At 42.7% G+C, this 27,482-nt stretch overlaps 1 long non-coding RNA gene across 1 annotated transcript in view; it reads left to right on the forward strand.

The window, feature by feature from the left end:
• LOC143781656 (uncharacterized) overlaps window positions 1–26,884 on the forward strand; it is a 356,016-nt gene extending 329,132 nt beyond the window's left edge. The window contains exon 3 of the long non-coding RNA XR_013216789.1: window positions 26,522–26,884. This is a non-coding gene — a long non-coding RNA (uncharacterized LOC143781656). The remainder of the gene's footprint in view (window positions 1–26,521) is intronic.
• Window positions 26,885–27,482: the final 598 nt, after the last annotated feature.

Consider the following 27,482-nt stretch of genomic DNA (forward strand, 5'->3'; position numbering starts at 1 on the left):
TATAGCAGAATAGACTCTCAAAATGAGACCCAAATGGCATCAAAAGGCGCTCATAATGTATTAATTTGTATCATTTACAGTAACAATAGGTTACAGTGATATTAAATGCTGGTCACCAAAATAAATCATTAGTTCCATAGGTCATTTGGACCTATTGATATGAGGTGCGTGTGCACACCCACATATTAGTGTGAACGAGTACACAAAATCCAAAACAAGGTGTGCACACGTGACCCCATATGTTTCACGGATGTCACATGACAGAATGTGGTACATCAAAATGGCACAACTGTACCCAGATAGATACATGGCAATAGACATATTTCTTATAATATTTTATATACTGTGTCCAAAGGACACAAGGGCCAATGCCAAAATTTATACTGCACCAAAAACCATGTAAGTGACATCTTGATATAGAATTTGTCTTTTTAAGGAACAAGGTGCACATAAAAGTGGAACAAATATGGATGCAACCAAACATAATAGATGTCATCAGTACCAGTTATGATCTCCCTTTAATGTACACAATATACGTTGATAACGGCTGGTTTTCTATAAGTGAACAGTACGAAACGAATTCCAGGTCCGCTGATATAAAGCCACAGATGGATACATGGGAGAATGGATATGACCTAAAATTATATTAAAAAAAACATGAGTAATAGACACTTACTGTAAAACCTAATAAAAAAAAAAAAAAAAAAAAAGACAAGGATGCATATTGCACACCATACAATCACAGCAGTGGGGCGATCACAAAAAATCCTTGTGGATGAATAGACTAGGGTCCAAATCCATCAGGACTCCATTTGACCCAAGCGCTGAAAGTTTGCCACCATGGATTCCAATTTACAAAGACTCAATGCCTCACCCGTAGCAATGTACTATCGCATTGGTGGAAGGTCTTAAAACTTTGCCACATCACTTTAAGGGTTGTGTAGTCAACTGTAGCCTGAATATCCAGCACATGCTCCCTTATGCTGACTTCAAAATTGGTCTCAACACACGACAATTTAATCAGACCCCATGGACAAGTGGCATAATAAACTTACCTCGTTGTGCATGTAATTGATTTTGTTGTTATGTAATTCTTTTGTGGACTAATGGTACAAAAAATTCAGTCCACGTTGGGACAGGCTACACAGTGACCACATGGAACACATCCATCCCTACGTTCAAAATTGTCCAAAAAGGTAACCCTCCGTTTGCCTACATAATGGCTACGGGTGAGATGGTCATGTAGATTCCTTGCACGTCTAATGGTGATGACCGGTCTATTGGATATAAATTTCTCAATAGTTGGGTCAACTTTAAGTATCAGCCAAGCTCTCTGCACGACTTACTGTGGCTTCACCTATCAGCATCAAATAAATACTCACCTGAAGCATTATTTTTCTTGTACGTGTGCAGTGACCTTTTTTCTGAACTTATGCCTATGGGACCTTTTGGTTCCCTTCACTAGCAGTTTTACAAAAAGTCGAGTGCTAACCATTTGTCTCTTCTATAATCGCCTATACGGCATCACAGGGGATGACTCAGCACGGTGGCTCACTTGTTGCGGCCTTGCACAGTTGGTGTCCTGGGTTCGAATCCCATCAAGGGCAACTGCTACAAGGAGGGTGAAATATATATATATATCTGAGTGTCCCAAAGGAGTCCCCGAAGTGGGGGTAAAGTAATGGGTTAAAATGTTTTTTTTCCAAAAAAGTGATTACTTTTTTTTGGACTTAGATAGATTTCTGACTTGTGTCAGACTTCCAGGAGGGGGGAAAAAAATTAAAATTTCTGATGTTGTGAAAAAACTCATATTTCCCCTTCTTCCACCCCAGAGGGGCTTCAATATGTTGTAGAGTACCCGAAGAAAGTATCCAAAGTGGGGGTGAAGTTTGGGTTTGATGGGCGGAATTTTTTTTTCCCAACAGTGATTTTTGGACTTACAATAATTTATGACTTGTCAAACTTCCAGGCAGGGTTGACTGATTTTAATGGTTGTTCACATTTGACAGTTTCAAAGGGGCTTGGTTATCCTGATTTTGATGAGCCTTGGGTGCCTCTGTAACCATTTCCATGCTGTCTCCCTGCTCGTTCTCTGATTCACTGGTTGAAGCCATTACTGGTGACTGAATCTGATGCATCACTCTTTCCTGCATTTACCACCAACTCGTGGGTATGACACATCTGTCAGGGTCTTTTGGCATTCTCTTGATGAGCTTCAAGAGGCTGAGTTTACTGGGAAGTGTGCAAAGCAGTCATCAAAGCAAAAGGTGGCTACTTTGTTATGTCCTATATTCTAGGTTCTTAAAAGTGTGAAACAACTGAAATTAAGTATATAATTCCACATGTGTTAATTCATAGTTTTGATGCCTTCAGTGTGAATGTACAATTTTCATAGTCATGAAAATACACAAAAATCTTTAAATGAGGTGTCCAAACTTTTTTGGTCTGTACTGTATTTGCCAAGTAGCATGCAAACAGGTGCTTTTTGCAATCAGTGTATTGTGACGTAGTCTGTTGTGAATTCCGTTCTTGGGCTCCATCCTGTGGTTGCGAATGGTATTTTTGGGAGTTCTGCTCTTGGGCTCCCTCTGGTGGTTTCAAGTGGAACTTAGCAGCTGCTTTCACTTATCGGTTCCCTGGCCTTGTTATTTAACTGGGCTTTTGGCTTTAGTGGATGCCAGCTGTCAATGTTCCTTCCTGTGGATTCAGTCCTTTCCTGGAAGTTCTGTTGGCCTGTCCATTTCAGTTTAAGATAAGTTCTGCTAGTTTTTGGGTGTTTCCCTGCCTATGACCTTCTGTTCAGTTTAAGTTATGTCTCTTTTGTCCAGCTTGTCATTATGAAATATTCCGGCTAGTTGGAAGCTCTGGGGTTGCAGATTTGCCCCTCCACACCGTGAGTCGGTGTGGAGGTTATTTTTGTAAACTCTGCGTGGACATTGAGTTTTTTATACTGACCGCACAGTAGCCTTTTCTATCTCTGTCTATTTAGATAGTACTGGCCTCCTTTGCTAAAATCTAGTTTCATTTCTGAGTTTGTCATTTTCCTCTTCACTCACCGTCAATATTTGTGGGGGGCTATCCTTCCTTTGGGGGTTTCTCTGAGGCGAGATAGTTTTCCGTTTCCATCTTCAGGGGTAGCTAGTTCTTAGGCTGTGAAGAGGCGTCTAGGCAGAGATAGGAACGCTCCACGGCTATTACTAGTGTTGGTGTTAGGAGTAGGGATTGCGGTCAGTAAAGCTACCACTTCCTCAGAGCTAGTACTTTATTTGTTTTACCCACTAGGTCATTTCAGTGCTGCTCCGTAATCACTAGGTCATATAGGTGATTACTGTCTGTGGAGCTGCCACCTCCTCTGAGCTTGTCCATGATTGGTTTTACCCACCAGGTCATCTCAGTACCACTCCGTAACCACCAGGTCACAACAGTAGTCCATGTCTCGCGTACCCGTCGTACAAGGTGGCTGGTGAAGTTTGGGAGGTTGTAGCTATGGAGGAAAGCATATCGTTGGTACCTGTTACTACATATGGCTGTGGGTCACTTGACTTGTGTCCATCTTACCTTGAATGGTATCGTCTGAGGGCCATGGATGGATTTACTATGACCTGCTGGGTACACGTCACAAAGTTTGTGATCATCTCTCAGCCAGCCAGAGGTGTATCTAGCCTTTCCTGCACCCGGGGCAAAGGATCAGTTTGGCGCCCCCCCCCCCCCCCCCAACCTCCCCCATTTGAACCTTAGCTCTATTGAAACTGTATGACCAAGCCAAGGTACATTCCTGTAAATTTTTCCACAATGCTTTATTTAACTTAATCAACAATTAAATGTTATGTATGTATATATTACACAATATACATGTATATATGGTATTTAAACAGAACAATAACTTATACTAAATTAAGCTAGTCAGCAGGTATGACTGAAACTGCTGGTGTACCTGTGAGGCTGTTGGTGGTATAATAAGAGTTGCTATGTTTTACATGTTTAGAACTGTATAAAATGTAATCTTCCGAGCTTTTTTGGCTGCAAAAGATTTTATAATATCATCATAAGAAAGTTTTGATGCCAAGTCATGCTCTTTGGAAATAATGCTTAGGTTTGTCAGCCGTTGTCCCATGACACTCCGAAGATATGTTTTCAGCTACTTTAGCTTGCTAAAGCTTCTTCCACTGGAAGCAACCGATACTGGTATAGTCAGGAAGATTCTCATAGCTGTGGCTATATTGGGATAGGCATCTTGTAGTCCATTCTTGTATATCTCGATACGACTATGAAAACTGCCACACCTGAAGGTCTTGTTTAAATTCAGTGCATGATGTGTGAAACTCTCCACTTCTGGAATTATTTCATCTTTGTCAAGATCCTTCTGATATATCTGGGCTAATTTCATGGCCTGCTCCTTGAGTTCTTCTGTGGATAATGAGTGAAACTGAGGTCCAGAGAGAAAACCGAATGTATTGCAAAGCTTCTCTATAGCGTCAAATCGGGTCTTCATTTCACAAATGATTTTGTCACTGATTTCTAAAAGAGAAATCCTACATTTGTCTTCCTGTGACAACTGAACACTGTCATCTTCACATTCTTCATGAAACATCTTATTAATCTTTCTCTTCCTTATCTGTCTGAAGTGCGGATCAAGGCCACACCTTTCTGCAATCTGTTTTGCTTCTCTGATTGCATCAGCTGCATTACTTGTCCTAGTTGACTCTAACAAGGTCAAGAGACCATGAATATGCTTTGCAGACATATCAATACTGATATTTTCATTTTGTAAAAGTGTTGATGTGATCAATGTGACTTAGCACTTTATACCAAAAACAAGACATGGCAATAAAATCAGACTTTTTAATATTGTGCATCAGAGAAGCAGCCTCAACCTTTGTCTCCATGTTGGCTGCTATATTGCTTTTTAAATCACTTAAAGCCTCAATGATTTTGCTTAGATGCATATAAATAGGTCTTACCGCTTCTAGCTTCGCTGGCCACCTGGTTTTGCTTAGTGACTTGAGGGTAACCGGTACATGTTTCTGTAAAACTTCCCATCTAAAAGTGGAGGCAACAAAGAACAAATAGACACTGTAGTGTTCCAACGTAAGTCTCTGCTTCTCGTGACACACTAACAGCATTTACACCATCCAGATTTAGGGAATGAGCGGCACAGGGTACAAAATATGCTAGGTTATTTTCTTGAAGCAATTGTGCTTTAACCCCTTTGTACTTTCCAGCCATATTTGCCCCATTGTCATAGGATTGACCCCTGCAATTTTTAATATCTAAGCCATCTTTTTTGAATTTTTGTAAAATTAGTTAAGTGAGAGCAAGTCCAGTCTTCTCACTCACAGTAAAGTATATGAAGCTTTCAACAATTTCAGGGCCATGTTATTTTGACATATCTAATGACTTCAGACATTTGACTGCACACCTGACATAAGCCATTTGGAACAAACATCACAGAAAAATACTTGCTGCAAATGTTCATGCAGAGGGGCCTTATAATGAGAAACAAGTTCGATTGCATTCAGAAATTTGATTTTTCAAACCCTAAAAGTGGTAAGACTTTCATGTGAGCCTTGCACTTCCTTGTCTTGCTAAGTACATGATTACGTCAACAATTTCATGAAGATCTTCCTTCCAGTTGTTTTGTTCCTTCAATATCTGCTCTTGAAGTTCTTTGTCAATGCCACCCTTACCTAATGAGGCCTCAAGTGTTTTCCATGAACAGAAACACATTTTATGATGTAAAGAATTTTCATGTTCCGGAATTCTCTCACTTAATTTTTTTCCATTGTGTCAAACCTTCCTCCTTTGACAAAAATGACCGTTTTGGTTCTGAATTTGAAAACATTCTACATGGTATGCAGTATACAGCATTTTTTTAGGTGGCTGTATTCTAGCTACGACCGGCACACTTTCTGTCCATTTGGCAGCTGTTTAAAAAACCAATCTATTGTGAGTTTTCGTCCATCTCTTAAACTATTACTTATATCAGGTTCATGTGTTGCTTCGGTTCTCATGCTAGAAACAAAACACCTTTGTGCATCTGAAAATTTGCTTGGCCATGTTCCTGGGTCATAACAGTCGATGTCAAAATTCGACTCACCATGAACTGAATGCTACTTCATCATCTTCTCAACAGAATGTGTTGTGCTGCTACAACACGGCATAGCGTCTAAATGAACCAATTGATCTTCAGTGGTTTCACCTGTTGTGGCATCTGCCGTCTGTCTGGTTTCATGCTCCACCACTGGATTACCTTCTTGACTCTCATGCTCAGAGTTTCTATCAACACTCACGTTTCCTGTGCTGACATCTACAATAAAGCAAACATAACAAAGTAAACAGTTGCATGTCATGAGTCACATTATTATAAAGACAAAAAAAGCAAAGTCAGAAAAAATAGGCATCTGTATACACATACCTTTTACATCTTCTGTTTTTTTTTTATTCAGCCATGACGACATTGACATTGAAAATTGTCGCTCTTGTTTTTCTTTCTCCTTTGCTCTTTCGGAATTCTGCTCCGGATGGTTTTTTGGACATTGCTATTGGTATCAGTCGCAGACCAATTTTTTCCCGTCCTGTAAACAAAAGCAAAAACATAAATATCTGGTGTCATATAATGTGTATATACACTCACCGGCCACTTTATTAGGTACACCATGCTAGTAACGGGTTGGACCCCCTTTTGCCTTCAGAACTGCCTCAATTCTTCGTGGCATAGATTCAACAAGGTGCTGGAAGCATTCCTCAGAGATTTTGGTCCATATTGACATGATGGCATCACACAGTTGCCGCAGATTTGTCGGCTGCACATCCCAAAGATGCTCCATACAAGGCAGGATGGATCCATGCTTTCATGTTGTTTACGCCAAATTCTGACCCTACCATCCGAATGTTGCAGCAGAAATCGAGACTCATCAGACCAAGCAACGTTTTTCCAATCTTCTACTGTCCAATTTCGATGAGCTTGTACAAATTGTAGCCTCAGTTTCCTGTTCTTAGCTGAAAGGAGTGGTACCCGGTGTGGTCTTCTGCTGCTGTAGCCCATCTGCCTCAAAGTTCGACGCACTGTGCGTTCAGAGATGCTCTTAGGCCTACCTTGGTTGTAACGGGTGGCGATTTGAGTCACTGTTGCCTTTCTATCAGCTCGAACCAGTCTGCCCATTCTCCTCTGACCTCTGGCATCAACAAGGCATTTCCGCCCACAGAACTGCCGCTCACTGGATTTTTTTTCTTTTTCGGACCATTCTCTGTAAACCCTAGAGATGGTTGTGCGTGAAAATCCCAGTAGATCAGCAGTTTCTGAAATACTCAGACCAGCCCTTCTGGCACCAACAACCATGCCACGTTCAAAGGCACTCAAATCACCTTTCTTCCCCATACTGATGCTCGGTTTGAACTGCAGGAGATTGTCTTGACCATGTCTACATGCCTAAATGCACTGAGTTGCCGCCATGTGATTGGCTGATTAGAAATTAAGTGTTAACAAGAAGTTGGACAGGTGTACCTAATAAAGTGGCCAGTGAGTGTACATATACAGTAGTATGGTATAACAACGTTCGGAGAGAAGCGGGAAGAGAAGCTCATTGTCACGTGACAGTAACTAGAAAAATCACAAGTGAAGTTGGCATGTGATAACTGATGAAACCAGCAAGCAGAGCTGAATCCTGACAGTGAGGATATTACATGCTGTTAGGATTGGCTACAGGGCTTCATTTTATTATTATAGGGCTTAGTTACTCTGAGACTGCAGGCTTCTGAATTCTCACAGCGCATGCACTGCACACTTTTGAAATTCTCCCTGGTCAATGCCGAGAGTGGACTATCATGTGAGCCAAAGTATGTGATTTGTATATTTCTGGTAAAACGTGTCCTGTCCTTCCTTGCTCATTTAATTTATATTGAGCGAGGCCATGCAATTCTAGTTGGCATGTGACCGTATGTATGCAAATTGAAAAATAGTGGCAAAAATGCAAATTGTGGGCTTATATTATCAGACCTGTAAGGTCCTTGGTTATTTGGCCCTCCCCAAGCCTAAAAATAGAAGCCAGCAGTCACCCCAGAATTGGCGCATCACATGAGATGCTCAAATTCTGACGCTTTGCGCTCACTCTTCCCAATTTCTATGGTGTGGTGCTTAATCAGGGTAATGGTGGTTGGGGTTGATTGATGACCGCTAAGAATTGTCCAAAAACAAAGCTGACATCAAACCCTGGTGTTAGAAATGGAGAGGTGTCTATCAGACACCCCCATCACTAACCCAGTAATCAAAAAAGAAAACACACACAAATCTTTATTTAAATGGATACTCATCCATACTTTCCCTAGTTCACCATGAAAAAAAAAACCCATACTGTCCGCAGATTTCTCCCCCCTCATAAGGTCCTCATATTTCTACCCCTATAATGGCCTCAGATTTCTGCCCCCACGTCCACGATGTCCTGATTTGTGCCCCCATACTGTCTAGATTTGTGCCCCCATACAATATGGGGGCACAGCAAATCTGGACAGTATGGGGGCACAACAAATCTGGACAGTATGGGGGCACAGCAAATCTGGACAGTATGGGGGCACAACGTCCAGATTTGTGCCCCCATAATGTCCAGATTTGTGCCTCCTTAATGTCCTGATTTCTGAGACCCATCCGCATCCCCCATATCATATGTTCATATAACCAGTCTTTCATCCAGCTGAGCTGCCTGCCCCCTGGCTAAGGCAGGCTTTGCCTTTGCTTCACAGTCGTCAGACTCGCAACAGTGAGTCTGACACATACCCATTTTGCAGCATTGTTGCCCCTGCCCTGGCCACTGCTCCCTCCCCCTATCATGCATGCATGCATGCAGGCAGGCTCTTCGGTGACTCGGTCGGTCGGTGTCTTCATAGCTCAGACTTCAGCTCCATAATTACCCGGTCCCCGCGGCCGCGGTCTGGAGCACTTACCACTGGCACCAACGACGTCACCGTCCAACCACACAACACAGTGACACACCCGACGAACCGAACACCGGCGCAATGACGAAAGAAGCAGCAGCGGCAGCCTGTCACACGCTCAGTGATGTCAGCCTCTGCTGGCGCTTCCCTGATGCGGCAGTGCCAGCGGCGGTCAGCGCCTCTCAGCGGTTGTCAGGGGCGCAGGAGCTGGCTTAAGAGGAGTCCCTTCCTTCCTCAGTTTGTCACAAGGCAAGCCGAACCGCAACCGGCGGGTACTAGCGACGTGCAGCAGCACTTTCTCTGAGCCGGCTGTCAATTTGACAGCCGGCTCAGAGAACGAACGGGATTATCTCACTGTGGGGGCGGCAGAATGCTGCCGACTAGGAGCCTGGCTTGGACCGCTGCAATGCTGCATCATCAGGCGGCCCTGCTGGCGCCCCCCTGTCGGCTGCGCCCGGGGCACATGCTCCGGCTGCCCCCCCTGGATACGCCACTGCGGCCAGCGGTAAATACAGGTCTGATATGTTCTGCATACACTTTGAACCACTGAAAAAGAAAAAAAATAAGTTAACCTCAGCCAGTAGGTACCCCTCCAACAGGTTTTACATCGTGATGAGGGGTTTGCTCCCCATGTGGAGTGGGGTTGCTTGGGTTTCCTGGCCTGGAGAAACCCTTACTGATTTCTCTTCCTCTGAAAGTACGAAAGTTGCTACTTGAGTGGAGGGGCACTTGTGAGTCTTCACACTGACAATAGTCTTACTTCTGCTGCGGTACTTGTACTGGATCTGCTAATTATTGAACTGATTCAGCAAACACCGCTGACCCACAGGGTCTGACAACTTACTGTCATGTTACGAACAACACCTGGTCTTTGGAGATATTTTAGAATCAAAAGGGCCTCGAGGTACAGTTCGACTTCACTGCGTTCTTCTGATCTGCCATCTCTCACAGTCTCTATGCTAGCTAGAAATGTTAGTCTTGTCTCCTCGTATGATCTGGCAGACCTTGGGTGACTTTGAGGACTTCATCAGTATATCTTACCTGTGGGGAAAAAGAAATGCAATTAACCAACATCCAAGGTTTGGTAAAAATCAACCCGAATATTGGATCTTTTGAATGGCATACCTTTTGCTAACTGACTCTCTGCAGGCTCCTTTGTACAATGTTTTCTGAAGAGCTGATGTAAATTTCATGAATACCTTACAGGCCTTGTAAAGTTGAGGTTTCTCTATTCTCAGCTTGGTGGCCCTCATTTGATAGATGGTGAATCTCCGTATATGCTTCAGCATTTTGAGGGAGGTCTGGTTGGATAGATGGAGTTTGCCAAGTTTAAAAAAAAAAAACAAAAAAAAACAAACAAACCAAGGTTAATAATTTTATTTTTATTTTTTTTAGGTACTCCTGAGATAAAAATCTTGGGTTCACAAAGAAAAGATACCTTGCTACGTTTGATACCTCCTGTGGACAGTCTGGGACCCTATGGGTAACTGTTAGTTATGAGCGGAACCCCTTTAGCACAGGGTAATTCATTGAGTGGCGCTTATACAATCCGGCGGCCTCTGTAGCTGTACAGTTTTTGTCTTTCCATTTCCTTTTCTGAATCCTTAAATTGCTGCCATCCACGACCTCCTTATTGCCTATGCAGTCAGAAATGCTCCCTGTGTGCTCAGTCTTGAGGGAGACCCATGCCCAGAGCCTGTCTACAGGCCGTAAAAGGAAAGGCATGTCCATTACATCTGAGTCTAGCTCCGCCAGGGCATGGAGCCTGGACAGCGCTCCAAATTGTCTTTTCGTATCTGTGGGGACCCTTCAGAGGTCAGTGGTGTGTTTTGTGACAAAAGTATAGGCTTGTTTGCTATTAAAAAGCCGCGACTGTCTCCTCCAAGGATTGGAGAGGCTTGAGCTCTCTGGATTGGATAGTTGCCCCCTTTGTGGCAATACATTTAAGTTGATACTTGGCTGAAGCTATGGCAGTTTTTATCTCAAAATCACTCTGGGACCTCAGGCATGCCTTACCATGTGGCATGAGGGGCATATAAGCGGTGTCCGTGGGTGCCTGTGGGGACACAAGCAATAAAACCAGTCACCTTGTCTGCAGGCATAAAACCTTGCTAAAAGGTACATTCATATGTCTCTATGTGGCCGGCGAATGTCTCCTACTCACCCGTTCATTGTGAAGTGTTTCCTGCATTCAAATGGAGCATCCGGTAATAGTTGATTTAAACGCTGCGTTTCTGTGTCTGGACCTGTGCGGTAATATAGCCTGATTGTATACCATACAGCCCCTTGTGTCTAAGCGATGGTCAGCCGCATAGGTAATGCTGAGGCCTAGAAGGAAATACACAGCGCATTGTCCAACATTTGAGCCCTTGACTGAAGATCATGAACTTTGTATAAATAAATGGTCACGTTTAGACTAAATTAACAATGAATTTCTATACATGAATTAATGAATAATCCAGTAAAATATTATTTTCCATGTTGATTGTGGCTAGCGGTTTTTGTATGGTTCATGCTCTTCATACTGTATATCAATAAAGAGCTTTTCCTTGTTCCTTTTCTGTATTTTGTAAGTTCCTTGTTCGCACATCAGTAAGTGGGCACCGCTAAATACAGATGTCTACTTATTTTCATACAGAGAGGGAATATACTCATTGTCCTTGTGACTGGTTTCCCCAAACCCTACAGCAGTGATCTGCTATGGCTAATATCAGGGGGGAACAATGTTCCTAAAGACGGAACCCCTAAACCTCTCTATGGAAGTTTAAATGTGCGAGGTCCATTTATTATTTTATCTTATTGGCACCCCATTTATAAATTTTAATACAGCAAAAAAAGGCAGCAGTGTTTACCTGCCCAGGTGTCAGAACTAATGCACTGTCAGGTTGAAGCAAACCCATATAGTAAAGATGGCGGCAACACAGGAGCAAAATACTGATGAGCCAACCACCCACACCTACCAATCCATGGAGGGGGTGATTGCTTAGTATCAGATTGACCAGCACCCTTCACAAGCAGATTTTGTGCACACACAGGTAATGCACAGTATCTGACTTACTGCCCATTAGTGACACCCATACTATTAGTACTGTGCAGGCCGCCTAATCAAAGTGCCTTCCATGATGATAGACACCCTAGTTTACAAGGCAACGAATGCTGGTCTTGGCTGCACCCTGAAAAATTAAGTGCAAAAAATAAATGTATATATTGGGGTGTGTATGTATTTTATGGTGTTGGCTAAGATATGTAATATTGCAACCCGCATCAAGGGTCCCCACACTTGCAAGTCCTAACACTAAACTTAATAGCAAAGCTACAAAAAGAGGACTAAGAATCCTGAAAATCCACACCATTTACAAGAAAATATTTGTTAGTCTTGTGAAGCAACAAATTAAGAAAGATTCTCCATTTTGTGCATTTCGACTCCATTTTGGTGTTTTGATATAAATTTTGTTACTAGGCTAAAGTTCACAGCTGTTATGAGACCTTGGTTGTTGCAATCTGCACAGGACATGAGACTGAGGGTGTATTGTTCTACAAGACTTTGACGTACAGACTGTTCCTGCATTCTTATAGGTTAAGAACTGTGAGCGTGTTCTTATGCTGATTGGTTGAAGTAGAACTTATGATTATGAAAAGTGATACACAATAAACGGGGGCCAGAGATCTGCTCAATCCCCCCAAACAGAGACACACGTCTCAGTCTGGTCATTTTCAGTTGCCAGCAATGCCCTGTTAATTAATTTGGAATTCACTGAGTCAACCGTGAAGGATCACTTTAGATCCTCCCTCAACAGTTGGTGCCCAAACGTGAGGCCCCAAACAGGAACGCCTCTGCCCCCAGAGGACAACAAGACAAAGGACCCTCGGACCGGACACAGGCACTGGAAAATTGGGACTGATCATCCCCCACAACAACCACGGTAAGTTGGCAGTTATACTGTCCAGACTGACCGTTTGGTGTGGTTTTCCTGGGTTTGTGCTGCAAAGAGGATCTGAGGTTTGTCCCCGATGGTGGGGTGATTTTTGGGTGGAATCATATAGAGGTGTAGTTCCGTTGGGAGCCCAGTGCTCAAACCGTACCTCATAAGGGATGGACACCCCGGATTGACCAGTGATGTAATTCTCTTTATAGTCAAAATATCCTGAAATCCTGATCACTGTTAGAATCAGGCGCGGTGAGGTGATTGAAGATGGGTAGGATGCGTAACTCATACATATATATCTATATATTCCTATTTCCAGGGGTATCCGGAGGGTTAGTTTGAGACACCCTCCTCCTTTCACTGAGTACCGTGTTTTTGGGTTGTCCCAGAGGGGGACAGGTAGACCCAGTGGAATAGACTATACGGACGCTCTTGTACTATACACAACTTAAGTAAGGATATTTAGCTCTAAAGGAGAATCCGTTTCCGTGGAAGGAAAAGAAGACTTTGAATTTGTGTGGTGAATCTGATACTGTTAGCCAAAAGATGGGGAAAGAAATCTGTCAGAAAAACCCATGATTGAGAATATTTTTCCTGCATTCCTAAGGTGGTCTGGCACGTGAATTGTGTGATGAAGGTTTTGTAGAAATTAAGTCTGAGAACTGCTGTATTCTGTTTCTGAGTGAAATTTCTAAAATACCTGATGGGAGGGGTGAGTCACAGCTGCGCTATTGCTTTCTCCTTTTTGTGTTGAGGAATGCTGTGAATTCTTATCTCTGCTGAATACCTGATGGGAGGGGGGAATCAAACCGCTGCAGGATTTGTTTGTGATTTTTTTTTTCCTCTGTTCTTATTTCTGTTGGGTCTCTGGTATGGATGGGGCACGTAGCTGCGTTCAAGATTCTCTGTATTTTCTGTCCTTGGTGTAACACGTGCTTGGAGATGTGTATTGTTTAAAGCAACAGTACAGTATTGCACTAGAAAGAAATATTTTAAGTAGAAGTTGAAAGTGAAATATGGTGCCTAGTTTTAAAAGGAAACTTGTAAGTGATTGTTTGGTTATCAGTGTAATTGAAAGATTGGTAAAAGATTCATCTGCTTCAAGTTGAGTGGTTGATATATAGCAAATTAAGGATTAACAGAGGAAGTGAATTCTGATTGCTTTTGTTACGTTGAAAAAGGAAAGTTGTCTATTACTATGACAAAAAATTGGATGTTTTGTGGTGCAAGAAGGAACTGAGAAAGTGACTGAGGTTAATGTGTCGGGAAAGCAAACAATTAAAAATTTGGGACAGGGGGTCTCCCTGCTACATAATATGGTCCCTCCCCAGGAAATTAAGTCTCTACTCCTGACTGTAAGCCCTATGCCCCTTAACCCCAAGGCACCAATATATCCTGGACTGCCAAGAAGTTCTATGGGCGTCTTATGGTAGTATTTAAAGATCTGGGATTCTCATAGTAAAATAAAGCCCATACACACCTTTTAGTAGTAACTTTAATGTCCAGCCTTAAATCTGAATTGAAAGAGGCAATAATGTCAGTCAGACCCTATATTGAGACTTCCACTCCGGATGATGCAGAATGGGCCAAGTTCTGAAAACCTTTTTTACTTTTTTTAATGCATCAGCAGGGAAATCAAAGGTTAAACCAGTAGCCGCAGCGATTTCTGCTCCAACCTCAGCCCCCACCCCAGCTACAAGGACGCAGCTGGTTCCTTATCAGTGGTCCACGCAACAGACTTCAGCTCCTGCCCTCCCACCTTACACAAATCCAGTCCCATACTCCAATATCCCTTTTAATCCTATGTCTAGGAATCTCCCTCCCCAGCCCCGCCATGTCAATTCTCAGATCAAGAGCTTGTTTTAATTAGAATAGATGGCAGACCCAATAAATATATTCTTACAAAACTCATCCCTGTGGGACCTTTCCCTGAAGTTACTGCTCAGTTCGTAATCTCTCCCACATGTCCGATAAATTTACTGGGGGCAGATTTATAACAGTTCCGCTACAGAATACAATTCCAACATGATGGTCCTTGCATTATATAACCCCTATGCAGATGAACACAATGAGATCTGTATCCTACATGCCCTTCCCACAGTTATGATGGCCCTGATAGGCCCAGATCTACCCCCAATAATGCCTGTAGAACCAGTAAGTGTTTCTCAAACCTGGTGCCCCTTTTCCCAAAGTCCATCAATACCCTTTGAAACATGATCAGGCGCGGGGCCTCAAGGGGCAAATACAAACGTTACTCGATAATGGTGCCCTGGTACCCTGTGTTTCCCTGTGTAACACACCCTTGTTTCCCATTAAGAAAGACCCCACCCGGCCAACCCCCTGTGTACCGGCTGGTACATGATCTAGCAGTTAATGCAGCTACTGTTCTGGAATCTCCGGTGGTGCCTAATCCACATACTCTTTTGTCCCAGATACCGCAAGATGCAGCTTGGTTCACAGTCATCGACCTTACCAATGCCTTCTTCAGCATTCCATTATATATGGGCCAGTGTCTTTTACCCTGGCAGTTAGATCACCCCTATGTCACGCTGCTCCACTATGGGGATGATCTTTTGGTGTGTGCACGAACAGAGCAGGAAGCCATTGCTGCCACTGTTAGCCTCCTCAAGTATCTGGCAGATCTGAACTGTTGGGTTTCAGCCTCAAAACTTCAGTTTTGCCTTGGTCAAGTGATTTTTGGGTCACTGTCTCCTTCAGGGTTTCAGACACCTCACAAAAGAAAGAAAGATAGCCATCAGCTCCCTTCCTTTTCTGAAAGATGAGACTGAACTCCAGCGTTTTCTTGGACTATGTACCTATTGTCGTCAGTGGATACCGGACGCATCCCGCATAATGCAACCTCTTTACAATGCCCTGAAAGATGGTATAATGAACTATAAGGAAAGATCACCAGTTTGTATGGAAAGCCTTTATCGTGCCTTCTCTGAATTAAAGCGGCTTATTGCTTCCGCCCCTGCCTTGGGCATCCCGGACTATACTCGACCGTTCCATTTGTATGTGTCTGAGAATGAAGGACATGCAGCAGGGGTACTCACACAATCGCATGGCAATAGGCAACGACCAGTGAGCTATTATTCGGCCTGCCTCGACCCCCGTGGCCCAGGCATCACAAAGTTGTATGAGGGCAGTTCACACCACTCACTCGTTGCTTGACAAGACTGCAGACATAATTCTTGGACATGAGACGCACATTTTTGCCCCGCATGATATCGCAGCAATACTGACACTCCAACAGCCAAGACATCTGACTGTACAACGACACTTGCGGCTGCAGTGTTCACTCCTTTTGCCTGACTACGTCAAGTTGCATCGCTGTACTACAATCAACCAAGCTACTTTACTGCCGGTCCCCAAGAAGGATGGCAGTGATGAGGATTATCTCCAACATGACTGTTCCCAACTCCTGACTGAAGAGACAGCTACTCCATCAAATGTCAGCGAAAGCCTACTTCCAAATCCTGATCTGGTGTTATACATGGATGGTTCAAGATATGCTGATGAGTTTGGCAGATTCCACACCAAATACGCTGTTACTACAGAAGACACTGTAGTGCACGCAGCTGCACTCCCTCCCTCACTGTCAGCACAAACAGTAGAACTTCAGGCTCTGTCTACTGCATGTGTTCTGGCCAAAGACAGGCGGGATAATATATACACGGACTCACAGTATGCATTTGGTATTGCTCATGATTTCGGAGCCCTATGGGCCAATCGAGGGTTTAATACTACCGCCGGGACTCCAGTGAAGAATGCTGAAGCGGTTAAAACCCTCATGGACTCAATCAAATTACCTACCCAGGTGGCCATGATCAGAGTTAAGGCGCACGGTCCTAGGAACAGTCCAAAGACTGTTGGTAACGCCTTTGCAGATATGTAAGCAAAAGCTGCTGCTCTCCTACCTGTTGAACTGACCATACCAACTATGGTGACCACACGCTCTCAGCGTAAACAGTTACAAGAAACACTGACTCTACAGGAACCTGATGATCCACGACAGACTGAAGTTTTCTGTCGGACCCCGCAAGACCGCTTAATGATGATGCAGAGAATATCTCCAAAGGAAGAGGTGAAGCAGTGGAAGGCTGATGGAGCTCGTATGGACAATGGTCTCTGGAAAAAGGACCAACTTGTGTGTCTCCCTAAGCGGATGTACCCTGCTGTTGCCACATGGGCACATGGGCCCACACATCGAGGAAAAAACCAGGCCCTAGCCCTGGTACAAAAATTCTACTGGGCTCCAGGTATTTCTACAGTCCTGAAAGCACTCAACCGTGCATGTAATATGTCAGACCTGCAATCCCGGTCAACTTCAACGTGTACCCCCGAAGCACCTTGCTAAGCCCGACTATCCTTTCCAAAGGCTCCAGGTGGATCACATCATGTTGCCTAAGCCTGGAAGGTATGAATATTGTCTGGTGGTTGTCGACATGTTCTTCAGTTGGCCGGAAGCATTCCCCGTTACCAACATGACTGCAAAAACCACAGCAAAGAAACTGGTGATGGAAGTCATATGCAGATATGGTGTTCCAGAAGTCGTCAAGTGACCAAGGCCCGGCCTTTTCTTCTCGTGTATCAGGAGGTTTTGAAAATGCTTGGATCCACTGTAGCCCTCCATACTCCGTACTATCCACAATCTAGTGGGAAAGTTGAGAGGCTGAACGGCACACTGAAGGGACAATTGACCAAAATGATACAGGAGACTACGGCTGCATGGCCAGAGCTCCTACTCATTGTACTGTACCACATTTGTACTGCCCCTATTGCGAAACATGGCCTGTCCCCATATGAGATATTGCTTGGTGCTAGGCCACAAGTTGCAAATTTCCAGTCTCAGCAGTTATCAGAAGAAACTGACCGTGCTGTTCAATGTTATTCAGCTTAGTAAAAATCTTGCTAACACCCATGTTTTAGTTTTTTTTCTTCCCTTCTAGATTCAGCAGAAGCCGACACTTGTCACAACTTGAAGTCTGGTGTTTTTTGTAGTCGTGAAAAGGCATGTCAGAAAACACGGACTAGAATCCTTGTATGACGGTCCCTACCAAGTCCTCCTCATTACTCCTATGTCAGTAAAACTGGAAGGAAGGCCGATGTGGATCCACGTATCGCACTGCAACCTGGTCAAACAGACTAGTAGCAAATAAGGGGACATAATGTTTTGGTTTTTCGTATTTCCATATAATAATATTGGTAACCGCATGGGACAGCCTAAATTCCTTAATATCCTTGAATAATAAGTTTGTACAATATCATGAAAGATTAGTAGTACAGATGGGTATAGCCAATAAAATTCAGTTCTATTTTCATTTACCCTATGATTACACAAATGTGGGATACATTGGTTAGGGCCACAGACTTTCTAGATGATCAAATTTGGGATATATTGGATATACTTAATACTACTGTTGTTGTCCAAAACCAACTTATCATAGTCACTAATCAATATACTGTAGTACTGGATTATTTAACAGCAGCACAGGGTGGTATGTGTCAGGTTATTGGACCCGCATGCTGTCATTATATAGATCCCAATAGCACTATGAAGTTACAGTTAAAGTTAGAGGACATTCAAAGACTCAGATCAATATAATAAAGACAATGACCGTAATAAGGACAGTTGGTGGCAGACACCTACTTTTTTAATCCAGCCAATTGGTTTAAGGGACTTGGGGGCTGGATAGCTGGAATCTTGCAAAGTTTGTTACACATCGCTGCCTTTATCCTTGTCATGTATGTAATACTAAAACTTGTTCTTTGGTGTATTTCTGTATGTACTAGGAAATTCTGCACTAAGACAACTAATGATGCCAAAAGCGTTGCCACCCCAGCTCTTCTCTACACCGATTTCATAAAGTTATCGGATGAAGATGTTGAAGCCAAGCGCATGGCTACCTTCAAAAGACCTCCACTGTCATCAAAAATAGTTATCTGTAAATTGTAGCATACAGGGGGGACGGGTGCGCGGCAACAGCCATGGCTGGTAACATGGCACCAGTCATGTGAAGACCGTACCCCTCGAGCTTATAGCTTGGGATAGTACCTCTGATGCTGCATATTGGTTAACAAAATTTATCCTGGGGGGAATGTGAAGGAACAAATTAAGAAAAATTCTCCATTTTGTGCATTTCGACTCCATTTTGCTGTTTTGATATAAATTTTGTTACTAGGCTAAAGTTCACAGCTGTTATGAGACCTTTATTGTTGCAATCTGGACAGGACATGAGACTGAGGGTGTATTGTTCTACGAGACTTTGACGTACAGACTGTTCCTGCATCCTTATAGGTTAAGAACTGTGAGTGTGTTCTTATTCTGATTGATTGAAGTATAACTTCTATGACTATGAAAAGTGATACACAATAAACGGGGGCCAGAGATCTGCTCGATCCCCCCAAACAGAGACACACGTCTCCGTCTGGTCATTTTCAGTTGCCGGCAACGCCCTGTAGATTAATTTGGAAATCACTGAGTCAACTGTAAAGGATCACTTTAGATCCTCCCTCAACAGTCTGTCCCTAAAATAATTTCATATTGTGGACAATTTGTGCATAATGCCCTATATCACTGGGCTGCACTTAACAAAACTTATACCAGAATAAAATTGATAGTTACTGGTATAAAACAGAAGTGACCAAAGATGATTGTTATAAAAACAGAATTTTATTTTAAAAATATTTTGTTAAAAAACCCCAAAAACAAATCAAAACCAGGATAAGGAGCTGAAATGAATAAGATAAAAGGCTGAAATGACAATATAGCAGCAAGATACAACTGTGTGATTACTTAACTCAAAAAGGTGTTTTTGGGTAAAAGCAACTAGATACCAAATTTGTTCACCAGTTGAATAGAGAACTACACTGATGGGAAGCTGCTAAGATGCTGTATAGATGGCCGCTAGATGACAACATTTCACATGACATAAGGTGCTGGCACTTATAAAAAAAATAAGTCAAGTAACATCAATCATAAAAAGTGCTTGTGGTTTGTGTGCCAAAATGCCAAGGTTTAAATTACTAGGGAACAGCCAAATATAAGTAGTAATGTATCTGTATGGTTAGCTGCAAGTGCGCAAATGAAGAGGAGCTCCTGCCTCCAGTCCCGCCGCTTGAGGGGCATGTCAGGGTTGGGAGCCCACCGGTTTAAAAACCCAGCTTGTCCAATAAAAAAAAAAAAAATAAAAAAAATAAATTGCAGTACTGCGACGTCAGTTGCTACCGGGGTATATGGCGCATGCGCGAGCTTGGGGCCGCACATCTAAACTAGGATTCCCGAGTAGCGATCAAGCAAATGGTGACTCAGTAACCCCGGCCTCCGGGGAAGACCTGACCACCGCATATAGATCGCCAACCAGCGAATCCCTTTGAGCCACCAGCCCGCGCATGGGCACCACCGAGCCAGAACTGAATAGAGGATGGAAGGATAAAATTAATATGTGCTATGAGGTTTATCTCAGGAGGGATGGATCTATAAGGCCGGCATAACTGAAATGCAATAACGAACGAATATGAGGGTGTGAAGGATATTAGATAACTGTGACAAAGTGTAAATGAAAGTGCTAAGAGGTGGAATCATGAGAATAAATAATGTATCAAGTATAGGGAAACAATCATTAAAAATGGGATGAGTATCAAGAAATACATAAATGTGAATATAAATATATGGAACGTAAATGTGACATAAGGAAGAACGTGAATAAAGTTATAAGTGCATGGGGAAATATGACTATTGATATTTTCTTAGTCGGAGCAATAAAGAGGTGAATGAAATATGCTTACTGTGGTGAACCAACCCAGACATTTTTTTTTGCCTGTTTTCAGGCCTAAGCTCAGTGATCTTGTTAGTTATAGCAAAATTCACTTTTTCTATATATGCACCGATGTGGTTTATGATGAAATATCTTTTGTGGTGATGAAAAAAAGACCCTCCTCATGAATAAATGGCCAACATAGATTGCCTATGTATCTGCTAACCCATGGCGGGATCCTCCCACTTATACTCCCCACATAGACCCATAAGGGCCCAAAACCTACAAAATATCACCGAATCTGATTAAATCGTACAAACGGACATTATTCCATGCCAAAATCCATTTAGATCTCCATCTCGTCTTTTAAATTGGACTTGTGTTCTTCCAATGGAGGTGTTTTCCAAAAAATCCCGAAAGAAAGGGAGTGTTCCATATCTAATGATGCCAACCAAGGAAGGTAAACCCCCCAAGGAAGAAGCGAAACGCGCTTCGGGGACCCTCGCTGCCAAACTAGGTCGTATACCCTTTCATCCTTATGTTTATTAGACTGATTTCTTGTGTCCATTTGTGGTTGCTGCTAATACCGCTATACTATAGATGCATGCTCTAATTTATTGAGTGCATATAATCTTTGTCCATGCCCGCCATATTGGGATTATATTTGGCATTAGCCTTGTTTAGCACGGTGCACTATATCTATGGCTGGTGTTAATAACAGTAGTATATTTTGAAGCAACTGAATACTCATGTAAAATGACCCTATAGATTCATTTGTGTCTACCGCATTTTAATTATACTGAGGTTTGTTTTGCCCTGTTAATTAATTTTATTAAAACTGTTCACAATAAAGTGTTTAAAATTTTATACTGGCATTTGCTTCCGTCTTTCTCAGATTGGCTTATATATTGCTGTGGGAAGTGCCACTACCTTCAATAAGAAAACCTACTACTTACAATCTAATGTTCACCTATACACAAAACAAGGCTTAAGTAAACACATTGTCAAAACAAATTCAAGCAATGTCATGAGGAGTTCACCATCCCTTTTTCTACATTGCTGGACTGCGGGAACCAGCCTACTGCTCTTAATCCATCCGTATGATTGATGGAGGTATACAATGCCTCAACATCAGCTGTTACTAAAAGAATGTCATCGTTCAGATGTATATGGTCAAGCAGAGAGCTCACGTGGTGTCCTTGATGTATGAGGAGTTCTGACACAAGTGGCTTTGTGGTCAATAATGTTACAGGCAATCTCACAGAGGCCTTCGTTCCTTGACGCAGTAGGTCTGCCTGGGGCTTTTATGCATCTTATTAATAAGATGAAAGATGCACAAGTGGCCAATCTCAGATGTAATTTTTTTATATACTTCCACCAATTTTTTTGAGGATCGTGTTCTGTTCAAAGGCTGCAGTGAGAATGGCAATATACTCTAACAACTCCCATCAAATCAGAGTGAAATAATGTCAACCACCTTATTTTAGTGATGCCAAATGTTAAAAATAAGGGGAGGGCAGAAATCATGATATTTGACACTGGTATGCACTTAATAAGATTTCCTAAGATTAGAAGGGTGGCATATGCAGCAGAGATTACAGCGGACTGATTGTCATTCTTAAATACTAACTTTTATCATTATTGCCATTGGCTTGACCACTGTGAAGACCGCCATACACACAAGACAAGGTGGGCGACGAAACGATCATTCCTCAGTTGTATGAACAGTTATTAGCCAGTGATAGACAACAAGGATATCCGACCACATTGGATTTTTCAGGATGATGAGCACAGGTTACAATCTGGTAGAGCTGTTTTGAACAATCAATTGTTTGCTTTCACCAATGTCTGTTATATTGGAGGAAACATTTGTCGGTCAAACTATTGATTGTTACTGTTGGAGTTGGCCTCTTCGGCCTGCATTTGTTTTGTGACTAAAAGCAAATATTATAGAAATCTTGAGGGACCCTAATGACCCCTCATGTCGCTCGTTCGGCCGAGTGATCCGGTGTTCTTAAGGAGATACTAGCCAGCAGACATCTGTGCCGGCAGCTCCTCTCCAGGAGAACAAGGAAATCTGCAGTCAGAAATAAGATCTGCCCCATCGGCCTCTCCTCTTTAGTCAGTTTACAATCAGTTGGACCGTGCTCCTATACAAACGATAGTGTCGGACTAATATCAACTGCACTTGCCGATGTCGACAGGTTTTACCAACGCGTATGTGGAGTTTAAGTCCATAAGATGCGCTATGAGGCTTATTATTTCTACCTGCTCTAATATTTACAACAGGGATCAATTAATTTGCCAATAAAAAAAATATATCTTAGAAAATTAAGAATTATAAATACGCTTTTCTTAAGAACTTCTTTTTTTTTTTTTACATTTTTAGCTCAAAATATTACACCTTTTCCTAAAGAGCAGTATATAAGTCTTTGATTTGGAATGTCCTCTAAATACAATGCTCCAGAGATCAGACACACAATTTTTTTTTTTTTTAGGAGGTTTATACTCCTAAACATTTTAAAAGTTCTTTGAAAGATTTTCGCATAAAATTTTAAAAAATAATGCGTAATTGGAACTTTTGTTTTTGTCACTAACTGATCCTGGTCAATTATTATTTTGTTAGGAATTTGTTACAGGAATATGAGAAGTAAAACTATCTTTTAAAACGTTTGTTTTTTTCCTTTTCTTCCGTTTATCTGACTATTGACTTTTTTTTTTTTTTAGGTTCGTATAACAGCTATGATAGATAAATGAGCAAATGCTCACTGTTCTCTTGATCTCTGCATATATATGTATCAATTTAAAATTTACAATTTCCATGTAAAAAAAAATGAAATAAAATGGCTTTGAAAGATTTCTCTGTAGCTTCTCCAGAAACTCTAATTTGTTGGATTTCTTAAAACTAATGTGGAATATTGAAGTCTATATGACATTGGTAACGCTAAAGCTGTGATTATTTTTCCGGGGACGGACTGTATCCCAGAAGAGGTTTATAAAATTCTCAATGCAGAGTTAATGCCCAAATTGGAGCGAGTGTTCTCTGAGTCGTTGGAGAGGGGAGTGCTGCCCCCATCAATGAGAGAGGCTATTGTTGTGGTTATTCCTAAAGCTGATAAAGACCCTCAGCAGCCGGAGTCGTATAGACCAATTTCACTTCTAACGGCTGACATAAAGATTTTGGCGAAGGCCCTGGCGAACAGGCTGTCCCAAGTGATTGGTCTGGGTGAATCAATTTATCAATCTGGCTTTATGCCCAATAAATCCGCGGCAATTAACTTGAGGAGGCTATTTTTAAATATGCAAATTCCCGCAGACAATGCCGGAAAAAGAGTTGTGGTGTCTTTAGATGCCCACAAGGCCTTTGATTGCGTGGAGTGGAGTTACTTGTGGTCGGTACTGGGTTGCCTGGGGTTTGGTCCAAAATTAATCTCCTGGGTTAAGTTGTTATACTCGTTCCCAACAGCAAAAATTAGAGTTAATAATAAATTGTCAGAGTTTCCCGCTGTTTAGGGGTACCAGACAGGGGTGTCCGCTGTCCCCGTTGCTCTTCGCTCTGGCCGTGGAGCAGTTAGCGGCTAAAATAAGAGGTGCTCAGGAGGTTAGAGGTTACATCTATGGTAAGAAGGAAGACAAAATTGCATTATATGCTGACGATATTTTGTTGTTCCTGGAGGATTCCGAAAGGTCCTTGTGCAATGCGGTTGCTTTGATTGAGGAGTTTGGTCGGTTTTCGGGACTCACAATAAACTGGGATAAGTCTTGTATGTTGTTGATTGAGGAGGACAGTATGGGCAGTGGAGAGAGGGTGATAACCACAAAATTAAAGTCTGTTCAAAAATTCAAATATTTGGGTATTCAGATTGCTCTTCCTCTGACTACCTTTGAGGAACTGAATTTAAGTCCGTTAATGCAGAAAATTCGTACCAAGATTACGGCGTGGAACAAATTACATCTATCGGTGGTTGGTAGGGTGAACCTCTTAAAGATGATTGTAATGCCACAGTTGTTGTACGTGCTACATAATTCTCTCCTTTGGATTACACAATGCAGATTCCGTAAGATTACGTGTTTGTTTGGGGAATTAATATGGGGAGGAAGGAGTCCTAGGTTTAAACAGGAGATACTTCAGAGGGCCAAAACAGAGGGGTGTCTTGCACTTACTAATCCATAGCTATACTTCTAAAGGTACCGGTCACATTAAGCGATGCTGCAGCGATATAGACAACGATGCTGATCGCTGCAGCGTCGCTGTTTCGTCGTTGTGTGGTCGCTGGAGAGCTGTCACACAGACAGCTCTCCAGCGACCAACGATGCCGAAGTTCCCGGGTAACCAGGGTAAACATCGGGTTACTAAGCGCAGGGCCACGCTTAGTAACCCGATGTTTACCCTGGTTACCAGTGTAAATGTAAAAAAAAACAAACACTACATACTTACATTTCGGTGCCTGGCGCGTCCCCCGGCGTCCGCTTCCCTGCACTGTGTAAGCGCCCGCCCTAAAGCACAGCGGTGACGTCACCGCTGTGCTTTGCTTTACGGCCGGCACTGACACATTCAGTGTAGGAAGCTCTGAGCAGCAGTGCGGACGCCGGGGGACGTGACAGACATTAGAAGGTGAGTATGTAGTGTTTTTTTTTTACTTTTACAATGGTAACCAGGGTAAATATCAGGTTACTAAGCGTGGCCCTGCGCTTAGTAACCCGATATTTACCCTGGTTACCATTGTAAAACATCGCTGGCATCGTTGCTTTTGCTGTCAAACACGACGATACACGCCGATCTGACGACCAAATAAAGTTCTGGCCTTCTAGCTCCGACCAGCGATATCACAGCAGGATCCAGATCGCTGCTGCGTGTCAAACACAACGATATCGCTATCCAGGACGCTGCAACGTCACGGATCGCTATCGTTATCGTTGGAAAGTTGGTCAGTGTGAAGGTACCTTTAGCAGCACAGTGTCAACATCTTAAAGGATGGGGGGAGGAGGCAGGGAATGTGCAAATACCTAATAGTTTGAGGTTCTTACTACAGGCGGACGTTTTGAGTGACAGTTTGGAGGGAGGACAATTCAAAAAAATGGGTTCACAGGGGGGCACTATTAGATTAATTCACAGTGTATGGGGAAAAAGTTAAACTCATTAGGGGGGTGAGTGGGTTCACCAGATTCTCGCCTATTTGGGACAACATAGATTTACCAGAATTCAGGCAGAGCGAGGGTTTTCACTCTTGGTCTGCAGCAAGTATTAAACGGTTGGGGCAGCTGATAAGTCAGAGCAGACTTAAAACATTTGAGGAGTTGCAGGAAGAATTTCAGTTGCCACGGTCTGAATTGTTCCAGTATAATCGTATCTCTCATGCTTATCAGGCACAGAATAAAAGGGGAGCCATAGTGGTACAGATTGATCTCATGCTCGACTACATCCTTAAGAATAGCTGCACGAAGGGGGCGATTTCAGAAATATATGGGTTTCTGCTTTTTTCTTTCCTGGACAAACATCCCATCCGAGCTAAAGGGAAATGGGAAGCTGAATTGGGAATGATTGATAATGATAGATGGGAGTCGATCCTGGAATATGTGCCCAAGATATCATTGAGTGAACCTGGCAGGGGTTCTATAGGCCCTATGGATTATGAATAACTGATAGCCTAACAGGTTGTTCAAGGCTGGGCTTAGGCAAGACTTGGAATGCCCTCGGTGCTCACAACCCCAAGCGGGGATATTGCATATGATGTGGCGGTGCCCTAGACTGTCCTCCTTCTGGATAGTTGTCTTAAATAGTATTGAACTGGTGTATGGATGTTCTGTCCCTAGGAATCCACTGACTTGCATATTGGGATATGTGGAGGAAATCGTTACGGACAACATGTTTAAAATAGTTATTGCACGATTGTTATTCATTGCTAGGAAATTGATCGCCAAATTTTGGATTAGAGCGGACCCTCCAACAAGGAGAGACTTTCTTCAGCAAACGGAGCATATACTTACATTGGAGAAAAGTATCTACACCAAAAGGAATAAGCTGGACATCGTCCAGTGTCGTGGATGGACACTATAGGGAGCCTAGTATTCAATGGAAATATAATGGATGTTTATTCAAATGCTTGTATTATGATGGGAATTGGGGTGGCTCTGGCTGAGGTCTCTGGGGGTTGGGTGGGATGGGGGGGGCTCTGGGTCGGGGATAAAAAGTTATCTGTAAATGTTTTAATGTAACATGGTCATGTGAATTATTCTGATTTGTTTATTCTTTGCGGATAATAAAAATCTATCTGATAAAAAAAAAAGCTGTGATTATTTTCGGTGTAAGATCTCCCAGTCCGGCTCCGGTCGTCTTCTGCTCCGGCTGCTGTGTATTTACATCAGTTACAATGTGGCTCCCCCAAATCTCCCCCTATGAAGACCCCCTTGTCCCACTGGTTTCTCCCCGCAGGAGGCTCCATATTCCTGATCCCTCCTGACTGCTAAGAACAGAAGACTTGTTGTCATGTAGCACCTTCCCCACCCGATGTTTCTGCTCCTGAGGAACAGATGATTTACATAGTATTACACAGTGCAGGAATCAGTCACCAGTGATGTTTCCATCGTCCTATAAATTGCCCAAATTTTTCAATAAAATTTAAACTTGACTTTTTAGCATTGGCTTATATTTTTCCTATGAGTGGAGGAAAAAGGAATAAAAAACATAACTACATGCGAAACCCAATAAGTATAAATGTCAGTGTGAAGGAGGGTGTACGTTTCTTCCATTGACATTTATCTAAACTTTCTACAAATGCTGTATTTGTGTCTTTAATTACATGCAGGTCAGTGGGGTCCGGGTCTTCAAGTACCCCTGAGAAAGGCTCCGATTAGGAGGCTACGTTCG

This window comes from Ranitomeya variabilis, chromosome 6 (genome assembly GCF_051348905.1).
Source record: "Ranitomeya variabilis isolate aRanVar5 chromosome 6, aRanVar5.hap1, whole genome shotgun sequence".
In the NCBI taxonomy this organism is placed as follows: domain Eukaryota; kingdom Metazoa; phylum Chordata; class Amphibia; order Anura; family Dendrobatidae; genus Ranitomeya; species Ranitomeya variabilis.